Here is a 21,996-nt window from a genome sequence, read left to right as displayed (position 1 = left end):
TGACTGCGCCGCGTATTGCAATTGCTTAAGCTTTATATCATAATCGGTGATATCAAGGTTCATAATTATTTGGAAAAATTTATCGCTTGAAATGTCAGGTTCATACAAATGTTCTAACTTCATCATGTCCGGATATTTGTCACACTTTTCGAACATAGCTAAAAATTCAAGCAATGTCTTCAGAAAGTCAATCTCCTTGGTTACGATGTTACTGTGTACCACTGAGAGCTTCAAGCATTTTTCTTTAAAACGTCTCATCAAGGTTTCTTCTTTGTGTTGTTCAATAAGATCTTTGTGTTCCATCAAAAGTTTATAATAATTCAACTCATTAAACGGAGGCGGAATTTCAACAAAATGTTTTATGTTGTTCAAAGCAATGAGTTTCTCTATTAAGTGGTTGTCAGCTGAATGTTCATTTAGAAAATTATCGATCTCCTCCATCCAGTACTCCAAGCAATATTTGACATATTTGTCTTCTATGTAAGCATGATCGACAGTATTCAGCTGGACGTTATGTTCTTTCTCAACGATATTCTTTATTTGCTCCAAGTAATATCCATAATTCCTTAGATTTGTTCGTATTAGATTTGGTATATCTGTTACTTTCATTGTAACTTCTTTTGCAATCTTGCTATATGTAATATCTTGATACGTAATTTTTAATTTTTGAGAACTATTGTCAGTAATAATTTTATATAATAAAGCGTGATATTTAGATATTTCTTGTCCCTATATTGCTAGCTATTAAACTTTGCGACGCCTAGAGAAAAGAAAAATGAAACGCGGTGTGATATATTATGAATGATAGAATATAATTTGTATTAATTTGTATTAAAGAAAATTTTTATGAGAAAAAATTAAGGCATTATCGAATGCAAGTTGAGTAGAATGATTTATTACCTACTGCCTTTTTATCATTTATATAGAAATATCAGATAAGTCACATCCGCACATCCGTTGAAATTGTGAAAAAGTGGAGTTCCAATAGTCTCTGCTGCATTGCTCGGCAACACCTTATCTGTTCCTACACAGAACCACACATATATTTAGCAAGCATGACGCATACTATTGATACTTCTGCTATCGCTGTATTCCATGAAAAATATTACTACAAGCGAAGAGCAGACCGATGACGTTCACCGGCATCTGATACGCGATTAATTTCTTTGCGTGTGACGTCACGTACGTCACGAATTTGCGAGTGGCGGTCGAAATCATCTGACGAATTATCGTATATCGGCTCAATATGATTAGTGATAGATATTTGATATTTAATAGTGTGGAAATGATACCAAATGTCATGTTCACGGATCCATGTAATCGATTTCAATCAACCAAATTTATTCTTAAGTATAAAGCATGCGGAAATAATATTCGATAAATCGAAAAATCACATTGCAGACTTCGCCGCTCAGTTTAAACTTCCTGCATTTAAAATGTTAAGTACTGACACATGATTCCATGATATTAACCATGACATATTTCATGTCGATGTATACTTGATACCATAATTATTATGTCATATATATTAGGTCGTTAAGTATGAAATATCTGATTTCCTTAAATATTAATTTCGATAGTGGATATCTCTGATATTTTATTTTTACAGTTCTTGATTTTTTTATGTTGTGAAGATACATCATCACTTTTTCAAACGCATATTTTGGTTTGTGATTATCTTTCGAGTTGTCTTTTCTTACAGCAATTTTTGTGTAACCGTGAATAAGTCAAAAGTTTGTGTTATTTTCAAATATGAGTTCTGTCGTGGAATCAATGCAACGCAGACAACTCGAAATATCAACAAAGTGTTTGGTAAAGATGTGGCTATTGAACGCACAGCACGTTGATGGTTTGAGAAGTTTTGTTCCGGCGATTTTAATCTTGAAAATAAGCCACATGGGCGATCCGATGCCAAAATGGATAATGATGAACTGAAAGCTGTAGTGGAATCGAATACATACATCTCAAACTACGCGTAAATCAGCAGCAAGGTTCAACAATAATTGGATCATTTGAAACAAATCGGTAAGGTAAAGAAGCTAGATAGATGGGTTTCACATGAATTAAACGAGTGTCAGAAGGAAAATCGTCTCAAAAACCATTTTTACATTATATTGTTACGTGTAATGAAAAATGGATTCTTTTCGATAATCGCAAGCGTTCGGCACAATGGTTGGATATAGATGAAATGCCGAAGCACAATCCGAAATCAAATATTCACGAAAGAAAGTGGATGTTTACTGTAACCAAGTGGACGAAATGATGAGGATGCTTGGTCAATAGAGACAGGCCAATCCTTTTGCAAGACAACACTCGACCACATGTCGCACAAACAATGTTGCTCAAACTACAGGAGCTGGACTTGGAAACTTTCTGTCATCCACCGTATTCACCAGACCTTGCATCAACTGATTATCACTTCTTCCAGACATTGGACCACTTTTTGCAAAGAAAAATATTAAATTCTCAATAAACTGTGGAAAACGCGATTTCATTGTCACCCTCTGTTCAGACTTCTTCGCTGCTGTCAAATAAGCTACCGTTAAGATGGTAAAACTGTATCGATAGTTTAGGCGCATACTTTGATTAATTATACTATTTCTAATGTGAGATATAATAAACCAAACTTTTGATTCGAAATCAGACATTTTATATTTAATGACTTAATATATATGTATATATAGGTGAAGAAAAAGTAACGGAACAGAGCGAAATATCTCGGAAGCCAAGCCAACATTTTAGAAAAAAATGTTTCGGACAAAAGTTGTATGATTTCAAGAGGGACATAAAACAACCACATCATTCTCTTTACAAATGGTACTTTCGAGATATTCACTGATCATTACTTTTCTTAAATGGAAACCCCAATTTTTTATTACACCGCCTTTTTCTACCAATTAATTTGAACAACTTTTGTCTGAAACATTTTTTATTTACCTAATATTTTTTGAGATATTTAAAGAAAACTTGATAACTTTTTTAATATTTAACTTACGATATCTCGCTAATTATTTCGAAAGAAAAAGTGGTACTAGACCTTTTTGCTGTATTTGGTCTTAAGAATATATTGTTACAATAGTGCCCTGACGTTTGTTAATTTGATGATTTTGAAATTTCCAAAAGTCAGTAAGTTCTTGTTCAAATTTACAGTTTATAATTTGTTTAAATTTAAAAGAACTTATGAATCTTACCTTATATTATGTGCAGTGTTGGTCTTAATATTTTGTTCAGTCTTCTAAACTTATATATAATTGTATTTGTTGAAGATAACAAAATCCAATCCAGACTTCAAGAGAGTCGCGCATCAGTCTACGACCGACTGATCCAAGCAAACACTGGCTTCTGCTGTTTGAGTCTTCAGGATTTCCTGACATCTAGTGGTCCATCCATCGTATCAACGATAGACTGTTTAATAATAGATTGTTACCCTTTTTATTCGTGTGAATCCTAAGTGAATATTGTCCAATTAAAACTAATTATAAGACACTAAAATGTTTAATTCTGTTGAGTTACATGATCATGATCTTGGGAAATTCTTACGAAAGCTACAGGTTTTCCATTTTTATCTTTAACCAAACATATATGTGCAGAGAATAGTTTAAATTTTTCTCATTCCTATCTCTGTGCGTTATTTTATCCTTAAGAGAATCTCATCCTTTTCTTCTATATTTTCGAAAAATTACAGTTTCTACAAAAATAATATATTTTGTTATATAAAAATTTTTCAGTTTTGTCAATAACTATCTCTCAAATATCCAATATATTTCTCAAAGATTTCGTAAAGATACATAGCTACTCACATAACACGAAAGTGACAATGGTCACAATGAAGTCACACCAAAATCATAGAGATGTGCGAAATCGAATATACTTTGTTATAAATGTTGTGTCTTTATAATATCATTCCTATGACACTCGTGTAACATTAGCCTCGCAGAGACATCATTGCGGCATATATGTGCACACATACACACACACACACACACGTTTCTGAACTAATTCTAAGACGATCTTTCCTCTTGCAAAATGTTATACAAAGCTTAGGTTTTTAGTTATAAAAATAAGTAGTTTTTTTTATTACAAAAAGGGTATAAGAGATAGGCAGGGACGGCACAATTCATTGTCGGATATTGACTTTCATGCGATGAGCTTATCGACAATGATAACATTGTATACATTTTCATAACTTATATTAATGATAGTGTGTATCGTATTGAGTGCCGCGGATTCTGTGAAGCCGATATGTGTTTCTCCTCTACGCAAATGCGTATAATTGCATAGTGAAAAGCGAAATTATTCAAAATTATTCGAAAAGCAGAATTATTATTATTATTATTAGATAAATGGGTTAATCGCTAAGTAGCAAGGATTAATGAAATAGCATATGAAGTTGAATTATATTAGCGAGTGGTTTTAAATTAGTAGGTAGTAAATTAGTACGATTATAATATAACGTTTGAGGACAAAATATTTAATTACGCGAATTCATATTCTCAGACTGAAAAATAAACTTCGAAAATACAAATATGAAAAGGAAGACGGAAAAAGACGGAGTAATAATCATGATTTAAAAAATATAAGATATTCTTATTTTCAAGAGAACCGACTGATTAATATTTTTTTTTAAAGATTATTTATTTTGAGAATGACAGCTTTTACAACTTGTTAGCGGGCATTCCTCTGCATAATATATTAAGTAAATCACTTATTTTAATTAAAATAAATATTTGTTCATAATTTCGACAATGTTAATTTATCGACTCATGTTTGTAAGGGTAAGGATGATAGCTTTTCGAGGAATTATCGACTATTCGGCGATATTCGGAGGTTATTATAGGTCGGATATAAAAGGTAGCCAGAGACGGCACAATTCACTGGCGCATGTTGACTGTGATGGAATAAGCTTATCGACGATGATAACATTGTACACGTCTTTATAACTTCTATTAATGATCATGTATATCGCATGGAATGCCGCGAAGAGATTTTGCGAAACCGACATTCGTTTTTCCTCTATGCAAACGCGTATGATTGCACAGCGAAAAGTGATAATTTACGGCAATGTTATTCGGGATAAATAGGTTAATGTGATTGTTAAATGGTAAGGATTAATGAAATGGTAATTGCAAATGAAGTTGAATTGTATTAGCGAATGGTTTTAAATTAGTAGGATACGATTATAACATAACGTTTGAGGACAAAATATTTGATTATGCGATTTATTATTTTGAAATAAAAAATAAACTCTGAAAGTACAAAACATGAAAAACACACGAAGGAATAATCATATTTTAAAAAGCATAAGATATTCTTATTTTTCAGGAGAACCGACGATTTAATATTCCTTCTTAAAGATTTATTTTGAGATTCACATCTTGTTAGCGTCCATTTCTTTTCGTAATATATTAAGTTATTTACTTTAATTAAAATAAATATTTATTTATAATTCCGACAATATTTATTTTCGATGAATATGTTTATTAATATTTTTTTTCTCCATTTTGCGACGATCTATCCTTAAAGTTTTGAATTCTTTTTTTTTAACGTCCTGTAAACCTGCCGCAGGCTTCTAAACGTATATTCAAAATATTACATAAAGATTTTGGTATGAGAAAGCTGATTGCGTGATGAGAGCTATGTTTACTGATGTTGGACCAAAAACACATTCGACACATTTCAAAGGAGTGTTTAGACCGGTTTAAGAGAGATACACAGGATTTCTTGCGTCGATTCGTATCTGTTGACGAAACATGGATTCACTACTACATACCTGAAGACAAGAAACAGTCAAAACAGTGAACTTCACCAGGCAAACCTGTTCCAAAGAGAGCCAAGATATTTCATTCAGCCCGAAATATTATAGCGACTGTTTTTGGGATAGCCTTGGCATATTGATAATTGATTATCTTCAGAAAGGAAATATTATCACTGACGCATTATGCATTATCATTAGAACGTTTGAAGAAAAAAATCGCAAAGAAACGACCGAATTTGAAAAAGGAAAAGTTATACTTTTCTTTAGGACAATGCATCAGTGTTCACATCTGCAATCGTCATAACCGAACTACATACATTACGTTACAAATTGATTCCTCCTCCCTCTAGTCTTCTGATTTAGTACCCTGCAATTTTTCCTTATTTCTCAATGGTCCCCGATATGAAGAAAGGGTTGGGAGGAAAAAATTCGTGACCAATGAGTAAGTGATTGAACCTCCGTAAACAAATATTTTGCAGGACTTATCTTAACCTACTTTGCTGATGAAATGAAAGGACTAGAAAAGAGACGAACGAAGTGTATCGAGCTAAAAGAAGACTATATTGAACAATAAAATCGATTTTGCACAAAAATATAAGTGCTTCATTGTTAGGCTCGAAACTTTACAATACACATATGTTCGATTGGACTTCCTGAGAAGCTTCTTAAACAAGAGAAAGCATCTGTTAAATCAAGATAATGGAATATGTAGATAGAGGAAAAGTATGTAAGATATGTTTCTTTTAACAGCTGTAAGATTTTTATTCCAGACACCGAATTGTAAAGAAATATCTCACAACTGTGACTCTCTAATCAAGCACTGAGAATTTATAACGTATTAAATAATAATGTATTAACAATTAAATATAACACCGACATTGTACTCAAATAAAGATATATATATTCCTAATATTCTACATAAATAAACTTATTGTTTGGCTGATGGATTAAACGATTTGGCAGAAAGTGTCGACAGTGCTTTCATACATCGTGTTCGTCGCCATCGACACTTCTATTTCATATGTGGACTCAAACACTCCTTACTCCCTATTTTAATAATTATAGCCGAACACTGGTCTTAACGACCGTCAACACATAAAATCTTGTTGCAGGCGTTTCAATGATAAAAGATATATATAAACTAACTAGAAAATACGAGATCTCACACGTATATTTTAAAATATACATTCATATAAATTTAATATAAAATACAACATATATAGTTAATCTTTATATTTGACATAGATATAAGAGTAATAAAGAGTATATATATGAAAACTATTATATATATATATCGGTATACATATGTATCGATTAAGATCATTGATAATCTTGAAGAGAATATTAAAATGAATCTCATTGTATCACACATTAAAATTATATCAAGATATGATCAAACATTACATGTCAAGGTCAGGAACGTCAATAAAAAAAAAACAACAACCCAAATAGAACCAACAGAATAGAAGCAACAGAAAATTATAATGACATCAAAATAAAAAGAAAAACATTGAATCATGATGAAAAATGAGTTTTTTATCACTTTGACGTCATTTCGACATCATTATCATCATTTCCTGCTCTGCCTTGGAAGTACTTTAATATAATATCTCTTCGGTTCATTCTAATTCAGAAAGTTCCTTTCTGCGTGAATAAATAAATCAAGACGCTTGGTAAAATGTGGTGGTTTGTGACCAATTTTTTATCTCTCATTCTTGAATGGTTGAAATTCAGTATATCGTATTGCGCGAGGACTTTCTCGTAATCTGTCGGTCCTGCGAATATCTTTAAGATAGAAATTTGCTGATAATCGGAGATTGTTTTTCCAGCAAGTAAACTTGTCACATCAATATTATTACTGTTTTGATGTGGAAGGAACTCGTTGGCCTCTTTATTTATCAATATATGTCCACGTGCTTTTAATGGCAAATCGCCGCATCCATTATGCTATAGCCGACATGAGGAACCTTCGGTCCATGCTTCACTGCGCTAATGCAAGGATTGTCGATATTAATCTTCAACTTGATTGTTTCCGTTTGTTTCACCGTTTCGGGTACGACTACTTTCAACTCGGCTTCAATTTGGATTGGGAAGAAACCTATTTCACCCTCGTACGGGGCATCAACATATATTGTGTCGTATAGAGTGGGATTGAAATCCTCCAGTCTGAGAGTAATGGGTCTCCTTTTCGCATCCTTGTATTTTCCGACAAAGTCGCAGCATTTTTGAGATGCTGCGTTCACAACTTTTGTATGTTGTTCCTATAACTTCTTGTTGCCCAATATTTTATTTACGGTGAGATCCACCACATCGTATATACTGTTCTGTATCCAATCTTTTGTGTCTTCTTTATCTTGCGCCATGGATTTCTCTCTTGAGACGCTTCGGTTTCTGGTTTTCTTACTAGCGGTTAGTCTAACTCCCATCCCATTGATGCCATCCATGACGACATACGACCTCATATACCGAGGCTAGTTTCGATTTCTTTCGCTACCTCTTTTCTGAACATTTCCGCTAGCATATTATCTAAGCAAGATATGTACTGGCAGAGCGTCTCATATAGACAATTGTTGGAGCTGTCGCTCGTGACATTTGATATTCTTCTTCGACAACGAGCCGTATTATACAAGACAACCTGTCTGGTCACCTACCTTACTGTCGAAGATCTGCAGAGAAATTCCTTTTATCTCATGACCTATTAACCAAGTGCCAGATATACATATAAACGGACTCGAGCTTGTTCAGATACGGTCAGTCGTGGGATAAGTACAACATATTGTTACAGCTTGTCGAGCAGCATACTGTCCACTTCGTCTGATGACGTTCTCGAAGCTACGGAATGTTCTTCCCGTAGAATCGATTCAGCAAATAGTCGAGCTGGAAGTCGGACAGCTCTCTGTAAACGACATTCTTACATGAGTACACCATTTTCCGTTTTTCCACATCGATGTTGGTGATGATGTCGACTTTTTGATCGCAGAGTGCCTTCAAGATCGCTAATGCCGCAATAATCAGCGCCTTATCCTTCTCCGTGGTTACTTTCATCAGTGTGATGCATTCATTTCTGAGTAACGCCAAAAGCAAGTTTCTATGTGTCGCACAGCCTGAAATTCTTCTTCATATTTATGGTGTTATCTATTAAACTGAGCAAACCAGCCACGTAATTATGTACGTACTGCAATTCATCACTCCCTTTTTTAGAAAACTCTATGTTGGATTTGTGTTCAAAGATTTCCTCTTTGATCCTTTCTTCTCTCGTCGCTATCATCACTTATTTTATAGCTTGAATGGTGTCTCTCATCTCATTCAAATTGTTCAATATGTTCGGAAGTGTCGCCATTGTCTCTGATCAAATCGATCAATTTGTTGTTACGGTACGGTGCGATTTTCTCCGTTAGCAGGAAATACCTTTTCTCATCAGAATTGTCCATTCGTTAATCTGGCATTCGTTGAGTGTGATGAGAACATCTTTGGACAAATTCCATCCTCCGTTGTAAAAACTCAACAGGATTTGGAGAAAACCATGAGACCCTTCGAAATAGATTTTTTTTAAAAGAGGACGGCACCTCGCTTGTTACATTCATGTTCTTATGCGACTGCAATGCGTGCACCTTACTACATAAGAAGGTCCATGCATTCGTCCACGAGAGAAGTGTCGACGCCGTTCTTCAAAGATAACAAGTAAGAGGCTCTCTGCAATTCTTTGTCCTCCCATTCAATTAATGTGGGTAGTTTAGATGCCCAATAATTCTCCTTGATCGCGTATGGCCACTCAGATAATTCCAGCGCATGGAGTCCAAGCACGCATTCTGAAATATTACTCAACAAATACAAGATGTTTCCTATACATTCCGTCGAGAAGGCGGTCATGTTCGATTTGCTCTGCTCCAATTTGAAGCTCAATAGTAACAGGGTTTCCTTCTCATGAATATTCGCCAAGTACCACCTCCATTTGTGTATCTCATCCAGTAATATTTGAAAGTGATTCTCAAGCTTCAACAGTATAATTTCGTTTAACCATTGTTGCTGAGGATATGCCATGATTATCCAGCTAAATATATTTAGGTCAGTACGATTCTCGATGGCGAAATTCAGTACTGCGTTTACCAAACAATAGAGTTCGTTGTAGGTAATGTGTCTACCATTGCATGAGAAAACCTTAGCTATAGCGAGAATGATCTCACGTTGTCCAAATTTGGATGATATATTGTCCAGCATGAATCGTAATTTCTGTCTCTCTTCCAAAGAGGAAAAGTGTCGTATTATATCGTATATATCCAGTTTCTCGATTTCTGTTTCGGTAGTGAAAACTGCGCTGGAATACTCTTTGTTTCTGAGAAGAAACAATCCTTCCTTCATGTACTTATTGAGGTCTGCCTTATATTCCATCGACTCCACTTCTGCAATAATTTTCGCGTACATATTAGCTCTGCCGTTACGCTCCATGTCCAGTCGGAGGAAGTTCTCATTGATATTCAGTAGTGTGTAGTTCTTGTTCGTGTACAAGAGGTATATAACATCTGTAGATTGCGGATTGTGTACGTCCAACAAACAGATCTGATTGTTTTGATCCATGATATATATGCAGATATTAATGTTGAATATATGCGCTAACAATTCTCGATAACTTGGCGACAATGGACCGTGCAATTGTATATGTTGCACGTATTCCTCAAGTATCTTCGGATCTTTCATACAGTCTTCCCAATCGAAACGTTGACTGAACATCTTAGTAAATCGCCCGTAAAGTTCCTTCAGTTGTTTGTTCTTCTCCACATCCTCCTTTAATTTGTTTTCCACAATTCTGTTATTTAAACTTTGGAGGAGCTGAACTATCACTTCGTTGCAAGAGCCTGCGTCGGGCTTCGATTCTTTGTAAAATTTCATCTCTTGTTCGCCGACGAACTTGCCGTATTCTTCGTAATACTTCCTCACATTTGGGTGGGCTTCCTCTTTTTCACCCTCGTCCATCACAAAGGACGCAATGGAGAACTTGAAAGCCTCGTGATACTCGCTCACGTTTTCTGCTGTACAAAATTTTGAGATCATGTTGCGTTGCGTCTCATTATCCTCGAAGAAATACTGGTGTAAATTGCCTAACTCTTTGTGCAGACCTAGGTTAATATGCGGATTACGTTCGATCATTCGAAAATACTTTATCGCATTCTTTGGTGTTAATTCAAATTTGTTGTTAGCAATGCACTCATATCCGGCTATTTGTAATGCGATTTGTTGTAGAACAGCTAAACGATACTTTTTAATCAAGAGCTGTTCAATATTTTTCAACTGCAATTGCATTTGAATATCATATGTACTGTCGTTCGTGTTTCCTGTCTTTTTTTGTGCGTGTTTCTCTTTCAATCGTCCGTAAAATTCAAACAAATAATTAAAGTGAGAATAATCGAGTTGCTCATTTTTTAATTCAAACCACTTATTTACTGAAGCATGTCGCAAATCTTTTAGCAAATCTTCCACAGGCTTCTCACGCGATTGTTGAGGCTCAGTGAAGGAAATGGTAGAAATTGTGTTGAATACTGTTGCATTTTTTGGCGCAGATGGTTTTGCATGCGTAACAATTACCTTCGATATTTCCTTCATATGTCCCTCTCTGTTTTTTATAATTTTCTCAAAAGCGTGTTCCTCAGCATGTCGCATATATATCTGGATATCCTGATACAAACTGATGTTTGTCTCGACCATATATTGTGAGTATAGCATGAAGATACGTTTTTGCGAAATATTCTTCTTTCTCTCGGCTTGAATTTGACGCCCTGAGCGCGTTGATGTATCCTTTTCTATGAACGTCGTGCTTGCAGGTTTTGGGATGCTGGTCTCCGATATTTTTGCGTACTTATGATTGGAATTATTGGCACGATAAGGAACGTATATTCGATCTGAAGCACTGCGGCTATAATAATTCAACTTGAGTTTCCTGTTGTGATTTATACCGTAATATGATCCGTCCATCCAGAATGCCCAGTCGATAAAAGACATGTCCCAGCCATTTTTCCCGTGGGTGCCGTGTTTACCTTCTATGCCATTCTCGCCATTCTTGCCCGAATTGGAAACTACGACAATACCATTGTCGCTACTAATTACTGCACCGGGGTATCCTCCTTGCCCACCTAATCCTGCCGCACCGCCACGTCCTCCAGGACGACCCGCAGAGCCTTTACATAACACGAAAGTTTGGCCGCCGAACGAAGAAGAAAAATAAATTTCTTGACCGTCTTCAGTTACAGCCTCTAGGTATGTATTGCATCTTTTTTTGTATTTTATTATATCTTCTACTGAACAATTATTACCATTTAGCCACGACACTCTTATTTGTCCCAAAGAACGTATATTACGTACTATGGTCCTCAAGTTTTTAATCAAGGATTTACCAACAAGTTTCCCACTGGTTGGGAATTTACTAATGAAATCTACATGAAAAATTCCGGTTCCGTCTCTCCCGTTTTTACCGTCTCCGCCACTTTGACCGTCGCTACCATTTCCACCATTGGACCAAATCTCCAGCATCTGCGGATGTAACATATTATCTGCATGAATGAAGACATTTCCGCCGCTTTCTCCACATTTTCCATGTTCTCCGTCTACACCTACGCCGTCGTTGTCGGTTTTCGCTTTGGCAATTGTTGTGGCGTCTGCGGACTTTCCGGAAATATCCCATTTACATTTGTCGCAAATTACAATCGTTTTAGCATACACCACGATGTTTTTCCCATGCCATGTGCTATTTTCTAGATTTTCATTGACATACATGATGCCAGAGCATATAAAACGAACTTCTTCTATATAAGAGTCATGTAGCAAAATGGAATTGATATCATTGATGATACCACTTAGGTAAAAATTTCCACCTATTATTTCAATAACGACTCGATTATCAGTCGTCAATTTTTCAAATATTATCGGTTTAAAGTATGCTCCGATAATTTCTTGATATTTATCCATCAAAGCAATATGTTTTTGTCCTATTAATGACTGCGTCGCGAATTGCAATTGCTTAAGCTTTATATCATAATCGGCGATATCAAGGTCCATAATTGATTGAAAGAATTTATCGCTTGGTATGTCAGGCTCATATAACTGTTGTAACTTCATCATGTCTGGATATCCATCGCACTTTTCGAACATAGCTAAAAATTCAAGCAATGCCTGAAGAAAGTCAATCTCCTTGGTTACGATGTTACTGTGTGCCACCGAGAGCTCCAGGCATTTCTCTTTAAAACGTCTCATCAAGATTTCTTTTTTGTGTTGTTCAATAAGATTTTTGTGTTCCATCAGAAGCTGGTAATAATTCAACTCATTAAACGGTGACGGGGTTTCAACAAAATGTTTGATATTATTCAAAGCAATAAGTTTCTCTATTAAGTGGCTGTCAGCTGGATGTTCATTTAGAAAACTATCGATCTCCTCCATCCAGTACTCCAAGCAGTACTTGACATATTGGTCTTCTATGTAAGCACGATCGGCAGTATTCAGCTGGGCGTTATGTTCTTTCTCAACGATATTCTCTATTTGCTCCAAGCAATATCCATAATTCCACAGATTTGTTCGTATTAGATTTGGAATATTTATTACCTTCATTGTGTCTTCTTTTGCAATCTTGTTATATATATAGTATTTTGATACGTAATTTTTAATTTTTAAGAACTATCCTTAGCATTCTATGTGATAAAGCATGATATTTGGATATCTTATGTCCTTATATTGCTAGCTATTGAAGTTGACAATATCTGGGAAAAGGAAAAATGAAACGTGCTGTAATATATTGTGAATGATAGAGTATAATTTCTATTAAAGAAAATTTTATGGGCGGGAGTCGAGACATTATCGAATGCAGGTTGAGTAGAATGAACGATTACTTATTACCTTTTTATCACTTATACAGAAGTATCAGATAACATTTGTTAACGTATCCGTTGAAATTGTGGAAAAGTGGAGCTTCAATATTCCCTGCTGCATTGTTCAGCAACACCTTGTCTGTTCCTACGGAACCACACACATATTTAGCAAGCATGACGCATATTACTGACACTTTTGCTATCGTTTGTATTCTACAAAATAAACTACTACAAGCGAAGAGTAGCACGACACAATAGAAATTATTCATATTTTACATTTAAATATGTTCGGTAAATCAAAAGATCACATCGCTGACCGCTTGCCACTCAATTTAAACTTCCTACACTTAAAATGTTGTACTGACACATACTTCCATGATATTACCCTTGACACATTTAACATCGATATATACTTGATACCATATAATGTCATATATGTATGCAAGCTAGCATCTAATTTATTTAATTGCTAATTTATTTAATGCTGTGCATTAATATTTCATATGTGTATGTAATGATTTTTGTGATAATACTGTCTTATGAAAATTTTACAAGCGAAACGTTAACAACATCACAAACTGGTGATTAAAGAGTTTTTTAAAATATCAAGAATTCCAAATTAAAAGAACTTGATGTCTTATATGAAAGAGAAAATTTCACACACATTGAGATGAATCGGCGCTTCATAATCAAACTTTCCTAAAACTTTAAGGACTTGTTACCTTGTTTAAATTTACGTAAAAGAATTTATGAATCTTACCTAATATTATATACAGTGTTGGTCTTAATATTTTGTTCAGTCTTCTGAGTTTATAATTATATTTGTTGCAGATAACAAAATTCAGTTCAAACATCAAGAGTTAGTTGCATATCAGTCTGTGGCCGACTGATCAGAACAAACACTGGCTTCTGCTGTTTGTTGTTTAGTCGTAAGGATTTCTTAAAATCTAGTGGTCCATCCATGGTATCACTAGCAATAAACTCTTGCTCCTTTTATTCGTGCAAATATCGAATGAATCTCGTCCAATTGAAGCTAATCATAAAGTATTAAAATGTTTAATTCTGTTGAGTTACAACCTTGGGGAAATTCTTACGAAAGCTACCTCTTTCATTTTTTTTTAACCGAACATATATTCATATGTAGAAGATAGTCGAAATTTTTCTCACTTCTATTTTCGTGCGTTTTATTCAATAAGAGGATTTCATTCTTTTCCTTTTTTCGAAATACAGTTTCTAAAAAAATAATGTATTATATAGAAGTTTTTCAGTTTTATCAATAATTATATGTACTGACATATATTTCCATTATATTAACTATAACACATTTCACATCAATGTATATTTGATATCATAATTATTGTGTCATATATGTATGCAAGCCAGCATGTAATTTATTTAACGGCTAATTTATTTAATGTTATGCGTTGATATTCGATGTGTCATACATAATGATTTTTGTGATAATACTGTCTTTCGAGAATTTTACAAGCAAAGTGTCAGCAACGTCGCGAATAAATGATCAAAGAAAGTTCTTTGAAATATCAAAAATATATAGTTTCTCATAAGAGATGAAATATTTATCGAACATTAAGGATTTGACACTTAGAATACGCGACATAGAATAATTTGTTTATGAAATTGATGTAAAGATTTTTATATAATACTTATCGTTTTTTAGGAATATAATATAAAAAGAAAAATCTTTATAAGATACCAAAGATTTGATATCTTGTAAGGAATAAAATTCTTAGAAAATAAATTCATATATCAAATTTAAAAGAACCTTTAATATCTTATATTAAAGAGGAAATTTTATATATACATATTGAGATGAATCGGCACTTTATAATCAAACTTTTCTAAAATTTTCAGGATTTGTTATCTTGTTTACGTTTATACAAAAGAACTTATGAATCTTACCTTATATTATGTGCAATGTTGGTCAATTTTGTTCAGTCTTCTAAGCTCAATTATATTCGTTGAAGATAACAAAATTCAATCCAGACTTCAAGAGCTAGTCGCACATCAGTCTACCGACTGGTCGGAGCAAACACTGGCTTCTGCTGTTTGTTGTTTGAGTCTTGAGGATTTCCTGACATCTAGTGGTCCATCCATGGTATCACTAACAATAGATTGTTACCCATTTTATTAATGCAAATCTCAAGTGAATATTGTCCAATTAAAACAAACACTAAAATATTTAATTCTGTTGAGTTACACGATCACGACCTTGGGAAATTCTTACGAAAGAGCTACCGTGTTTTATTTTTTTATTTCTAACCAAACATGTATTGATATGCAGAAGATAGTTGAAATTTTTCTTACTCCTATTTTTCATTTCTATTTTCGCGCGTGTTTTCATTAAGCGTTACATTCATTAAGAGGATCTCAATCTTTTTTCTATGTTTACGAAAAATTCTAGTTTCTGAAAAAATAATAATTCTGAATGAATATTCCGTTATATAAAACTTTTTCAATTTTGTCAATAACTATATATCAAATATATCTCTCAAATATCCAACATATTTCTCAAAGTTTTCGTAAAGACACATACCTATTTACATAGCATGAAAGTCACAATGATCACAATAAAGTTACACAAAACTCATAGAGATGTGCGAAATCGAATTTATTATAAATGTTGTGTTTTTATGACATCATCTCTATGACACCCGTGTGATGTTAACCTCGCAGGGACATCGTTGCATCGTGCATGTGCACACACACACACACACGTTTGTGAACAAATTCTAAAATAATTTTCTCTCTTGCAAAGTGTTATAGGAAGCTTAGTTTTTAGTTATAAAAATAAGTAGTTTTCCTATTACTGGTCGGGTATAAGAGGTAGACAGGGACAGCACAACTTACTATCGGATATTGACTTTGATGCGGTGAGTTTGTCGATGATGATAACATTGTATACATTTTTATAACTTATATTGATGATAGTGCGTATCGTATCGTGTGCCGCGAGGGGATTCTGCGAAGCCGATATGCGTTTTTCCCCTACGCAATCGCATATGATTCTACGGCGAAAAGCAAAAATTTACGGCGATGTTATTCGGCATAAATGGGTTAACGTGATCGCTAAGTAGCAAGGATTAATGAAATTGTAATAGCGAATAAAGTTGAATTGTAATAGCGAATAGTTTTAAATTAGTAGGATACGATTATAACATAACGTTTGAAGATAAAATATTTGATTACAAGAATTATTATTCTCAGACTGGAAAATAAACTTTGAAAATACAAACGTGAAAAGAAAGACGGAGAAAGACGGAATGCTAATCATGTTTTAAAAAGCATAGGATACTTTTATTTTCAGGAGAACCGACGGATTAATATTCCTTCTTAAAGATTAATTATTTTCGGAATGACAACTTTTATAACTTGTTAGTGCACATTCCTTTCTGTAATATATTAAGTAAGTCATTTATTTTAATTAAAATATTAGAAGGTTACATTGAAAGCCGCTATTCACGCGGCTTTTTCGTGGCATATGCTGTCGGTATCCTGTGGGTAGAGACCATAGACATGGTAGAGACAAATGTCTCTTATGTCATTGTGAAGTGTGAACATTTTCTATTAACATTCAGTCATTAGACGCTATCTTTTGTTTACACAAGTGCTTTTCTATAACCGGATTATGGAAAAAATGGAACGCGATAAATTGTTTTTCCGATATGTATTTCTATATTACTTTGATTTAAAAAAAAAATGCAGCTGAAGCTCATTGATTGCTTACGAAAATTTATGGTGAATCTGCTCTCATCGGAAACAGTATGTAGATATTGATTTCGACGATTCAAAAATAGTGATTGTGACATTTACGACAAACAACGGCCAGGTCAATCAAAATATTCGAGGATAAACAATTGCAAGCTCTACTGGAAGAAAACTCTGCTCAAACATTCAAAGAATTGGCTCAACAGCTCGAAGTCGATAAATTAACCATTTCACGACATTTACAAGCCATAGGAAAAATCCAGAAAGAAGGGAGATAGCTTCCACATGAATTGACCGAAAATGCCATTACTAATCGTTTAAACATCCCAATTTCTTTGTTTGCAAGGCATAAAAAGAAAAGTTTCTTGTGGCGTGTCGTGACCGATGATGAAAAATAGACATCTATTTCGACAACTCGTAACGCAAGAAATCAGCTGAACCTGGTCAACCATCAACGTCGACACCAAAGCGAAACATTCACGGCCACAAAGCGATGCTCTCTACTTGATGGGATATGGAGAGGGTTATGTATATTATGAGCTATTTAAACCGAAAGAAACAGTCACCGCTGAACGTTATCGATAACAATTGAAACATTTGAATGATAATTTGATGCAAAAACGATTATCAATTGCATTAAATCGCCGAAAAGTGATTCTTCTCCATGACAACATTTGGCCTCATGTTGTTATAACCGTGAAACAAACACTGATGGAATTCTAATGGGAGGTTCTCCCACATCCAGCGTATTCTCCGGATCCGGCCCTAAGCGATTACCATCTGTTCCGATCGATGTAATACATTTTGGAAGATACACATTTCCATAATTACGGAGAAATTGCAAATTGGGTTGCTAAATGGATTGGCTCAAAAGACAGACCGTTCTTTCGTCGCAGAATTTTACTTCTGCCAGAAAAGTGAGTAGTGATAAATACTTTGATTGATGTATTCACACATTTTGTTATTAAAATACATGCTCAGAAAACTCTAAAAGCAGCGGTTTTCAATGCAACCTCCTAATAAGTATTTGTTCATAATTCCGACAATGTTAATTTATCGACCTATGTTTGTAAGAGTGAGGGTGATAGCTTTTTAAGGAATTATCGACTATGCGATATAGGAGGTTATTATGGGTCGAGAATAAGAGATAAACAAGGACAATACAGCTCACTGTCACATATTGATTGTGGTGCGATGAATTCATCGACGATGATAACATTGTACACGCTTTTATAACTTCTATTAATAATTGTGTGTATAGTATCGAAATCCCCGTAAGGGGATTTTGCGAAGCCGACATGCGTTTCTTTTTTACGCAAACGTGCATGATTGCACAGCGAAAAGCGATAATTTTATTAATATTAAAAGCGGCAATGTTACTCGGCATAAATGGGTTAATGTGATCGTAAAGTAATGTTACGTCCTGAGGAAGGACGCAACGTGCTCTCGCTATTGCGAATCCTGCACGTACGTGCGTATGCGCGATGCAGCTCAAAGACCAGAAGAGTTCATTTACTCTAATCGCGATGTACGGCGGGCGATCCTCTTTTAGGTCAGAGAGTCTCTTTATCTGGAATGGGACCGCGAGCTAATAATTGGAATCAGGGATGAATCGAGAGGGGGTAACGTGATTTAAATCATAAAACAATAAATATAAATTATAGAAAATCAAATAAATTATAGAATATCAAATTACATTTTATTATGGTTGAACCGAAAGTAAATATAAAGTGATTTTAATAAATATTGTTGAAACGCGGTTCAGTACAATTAATTTGCATAATCAGTCTAAAATTATACATGTTCATAAATGAATGGCCGGTTATGTGTGTGTGTAATGTAACAAAGTGTGTAGCACAGAGTGAGGAATAGGAGGTTCGATGGTGAGAAAGGAAAGAGGATCCAGAGAGGAAGCAAAGAGAAGAGTAGAATTTATCTCCCAATGACAATGAATCGAAATTATAATTTATAAGAGAAATGATTCACTGATCTGGAGATTTTACAGAACTTCGATAGAGTTTCGATAGATAAAATGGCAGACTTGAGTAGATGAAGAATTGAATTGTGTCAGATGCCTCATAGTAGTATTCATAACAAATTTAATCCGATATAATCTAAAAGTAATATAGTTCTAAGTTTTTTTATATTTTAGATATATGCTGTGAATTAAATATTTAAATATATTTTAAATATATTTTAAAACTTTTGTTGTTGTAAAACTTGTGTGAACAAAGTAAATCAATAATATGTAAAAAGAAATATATATATATATATATATAAGTATATACTTATATATATATAGTTTTATTAATATAATATGGTATATGGTTTTATTAATATAATATTTTCATTGACAGCCTTCGTCATTAGCTATGAATGACGAAAATATGATGTTATTTCTCTATGTGATGCAAGTAGCTAACCTATAATGTACACTACAATTTATAAATTTAATCTAATAATCCGAGACTTCTATTGCCTGTTGCCTGGCATTGTGCAATGGCCTTTAGGCTTCGACCCACTGTGCGCCTGTTTCTCGCAGGCAAGCACGCGGTACTTCCGCCGGCGCCCCTCGCGTAGCTATCGGTGCCGACCGCGCCCGTTACGCGGCACGCCCTGCGATTCCGTTGCTCGCAGTCAAGATTCGGCTGCCTGGAGATATAATCAGACGCGACGACGAGACGTGCTCTCCTGTGCGGCTTGACGTTCATTGTAGCAACTTTCTGCTGCAGCTCCATGCGGCTTTTTGTCGCGCCCCTCGTTACCGACGCTCCCTCTAGGCTTTCCCGGAGCTGTCTTTCTCTCATACTTTGGATTCGAATCACCGCACTGTACACTTTATTGAGTTGAAAGCGGCGCTGATATACCCTGCTGTAGAGATGGGCGATACAATAAAAAATATCGATATTAGTAATATTGATAACACTAATATCCTTATTTTTGATTATGTACCTACTATATATTTATTTATTGATTTATATTTGTTTATACTAAAATCTATTATAGTTACCATTTTTGGAATGCGTCAGAAATAGATGTATTCCTAGTTATTTTATAGGAAAAAAGGAAGGAGACCAATTACATTGACGAATTGCTCAATCGTTATGTAACCGTTGTATTTTCTGAACGCAGCCTTATATTTAAGTCCGTCTTAAGTTTATGTTTAGATACTACGTAGCCAATGAAATGATCCATACAATCTGAAAATGAACTTAAAACGGTCTTAAATATAAGATCCGAGTATGAATACTAGCCTAAATGTGTGCAGATTAAAAATATTATTTGTTTAGTTTCAGCGACATTTTCGTTCAAGACGGAGTACTTTTAACAAATTATATGATATGTACGCAAATTCAGAAAGCTTCTTAAATTACCCGCACTTAGGTTAGCATAAAAGTACGCACTCTGAGCAAGTGCGCCTAATAACAAAAAGTTACTGTGGGACGGAGCGAGTGCATGTCAATCGAATTCACTATTAATTTGCAACGGTTTGCGACAATTCAAACGCAAATGGAACTGAGAATGGCTGTGGTTACGTTAGTTCCAAAAGTTTCGGTACGCTAAAATTTTCTCCCAATAAAATAGTAATGATTCGTATTGAACTGTATCGGAAGTCCGATATTGCTCTTGAAATATCGTTACATAGTAATATTGAAAAGAAAAATATCGATACAAAATATCGATATTTAGATAAAAAAGTATCGATATTTTAAAATATCGCCCATCCTTACCCTGCTGGGTTGAGGCTAATGGTTCGGATCTAGTATTCCGATTCGTGTTTGCGGCTTTGCCGTGATTTAAGAGCGGGCTTGGCCGTCTCCTTTTGATGCTTTCGTGCTCTTTCTTTCTCTCAAGTAGTCCGTGAGATCTTGGCGATTTCAGGAGCAGCTTGGCCGCTTCCTTTAGAGCCTCGTGCTCATTTTCTTTCCAAGCATACGCGAGTAAACTTGAATCTTTTCAGGAGCGACTCGGTCGCCTCCCATTGGAGCTCGGTGCTCTTTTTCCTCGGAACTGTGGTTTATTGCTGGCCATCACGTCCGAATCGGAACGTCATGAATTGGTAATCCAAGTATTCTTTGAAATATCAAGAATATGTGGCTTCTTATAAGAGATGAAATATTTATCGAACATTAAGGTTTTGACATTTAGAATATGCGACATAGTAGAAAATATCTGTAAAATGGATATAAAATTGGATATAAAAAAAAATATCTATAAAATGGATAACAAAATTCTTATATAATGCTTATCGTTTGTTGAGAATATAAAAGAAAAAATCTTTAGAAGATATTAAAGATATGCCGTAAAGAGTAAAATTGTCACGGAGAAAATAAATCTACTTATCCAATTTAAAAGAACCAAATACCTTATATGAAAGAGAAAATTTTACACATACACATTGAAATGAACTGGCACTTTATGATCAAACTTTTCTAAAATTTTAAAGACTCGCTATTGTATTTAAATTTACACAAAAGAACTTATGAATCTTACCTAATATTATGTGCAATGTTAGTCTTAATATTTTGTTCAGTTTTTTAATTATATATATTTGTTGAAGATAATAAAATTCAGTTCAAATTTCGAGAGTTAGTCGCACATGAGTCTGCGGCCGACTGATCGGGGCAAACATTGGCTTCTGCTGTTTGCTGTTTAGTCTTGAGA

General features: G+C 34.5%; 2 long non-coding RNA genes across 3 annotated transcripts; both read right to left on the bottom strand.

Annotated features, from left to right (window-relative positions):
- Window positions 1–703: 703 nt before the first annotated feature.
- On the bottom strand, window positions 704–3,384 carry LOC112588264 (uncharacterized). The gene is made up of 3 exons (XR_003112730.1): window positions 3,192–3,384; window positions 901–1,024; window positions 704–760 (listed from the first exon to the last, which is right to left on the bottom strand). It is a non-coding gene; the product is annotated as an uncharacterized LOC112588264 (long non-coding RNA).
- A 10,049-nt stretch (window positions 3,385–13,433) lies between these two features.
- LOC105192629 (uncharacterized) lies at window positions 13,434–16,443 on the bottom strand. 2 transcript variants are annotated; one of them, XR_850551.2, is made up of 6 exons: window positions 16,160–16,443; window positions 15,526–15,727; window positions 14,709–14,838; window positions 14,366–14,638; window positions 13,634–13,750; window positions 13,434–13,497 (listed from the first exon to the last, which is right to left on the bottom strand). It is a non-coding gene; the product is annotated as an uncharacterized LOC105192629 (long non-coding RNA). The 2 variants fall into 2 exon arrangements; XR_003112732.1 differs by lacking the exon at window positions 13,434–13,497 and having other exon boundaries at window positions 13,531–13,750.
- Between the last annotated feature and the right edge of the window lie 5,553 nt (window positions 16,444–21,996).

The sequence above is a fragment of the Harpegnathos saltator genome, unplaced genomic scaffold, assembly GCF_003227715.2.
Source record: "Harpegnathos saltator strain DR-91 unplaced genomic scaffold, Hsal_v8.6 scaffold180, whole genome shotgun sequence".
NCBI classification, from domain to species: Eukaryota; Metazoa; Arthropoda; class Insecta; order Hymenoptera; family Formicidae; genus Harpegnathos; species Harpegnathos saltator.
This window is presented reverse-complemented; position numbering and strand designations above follow the sequence as displayed.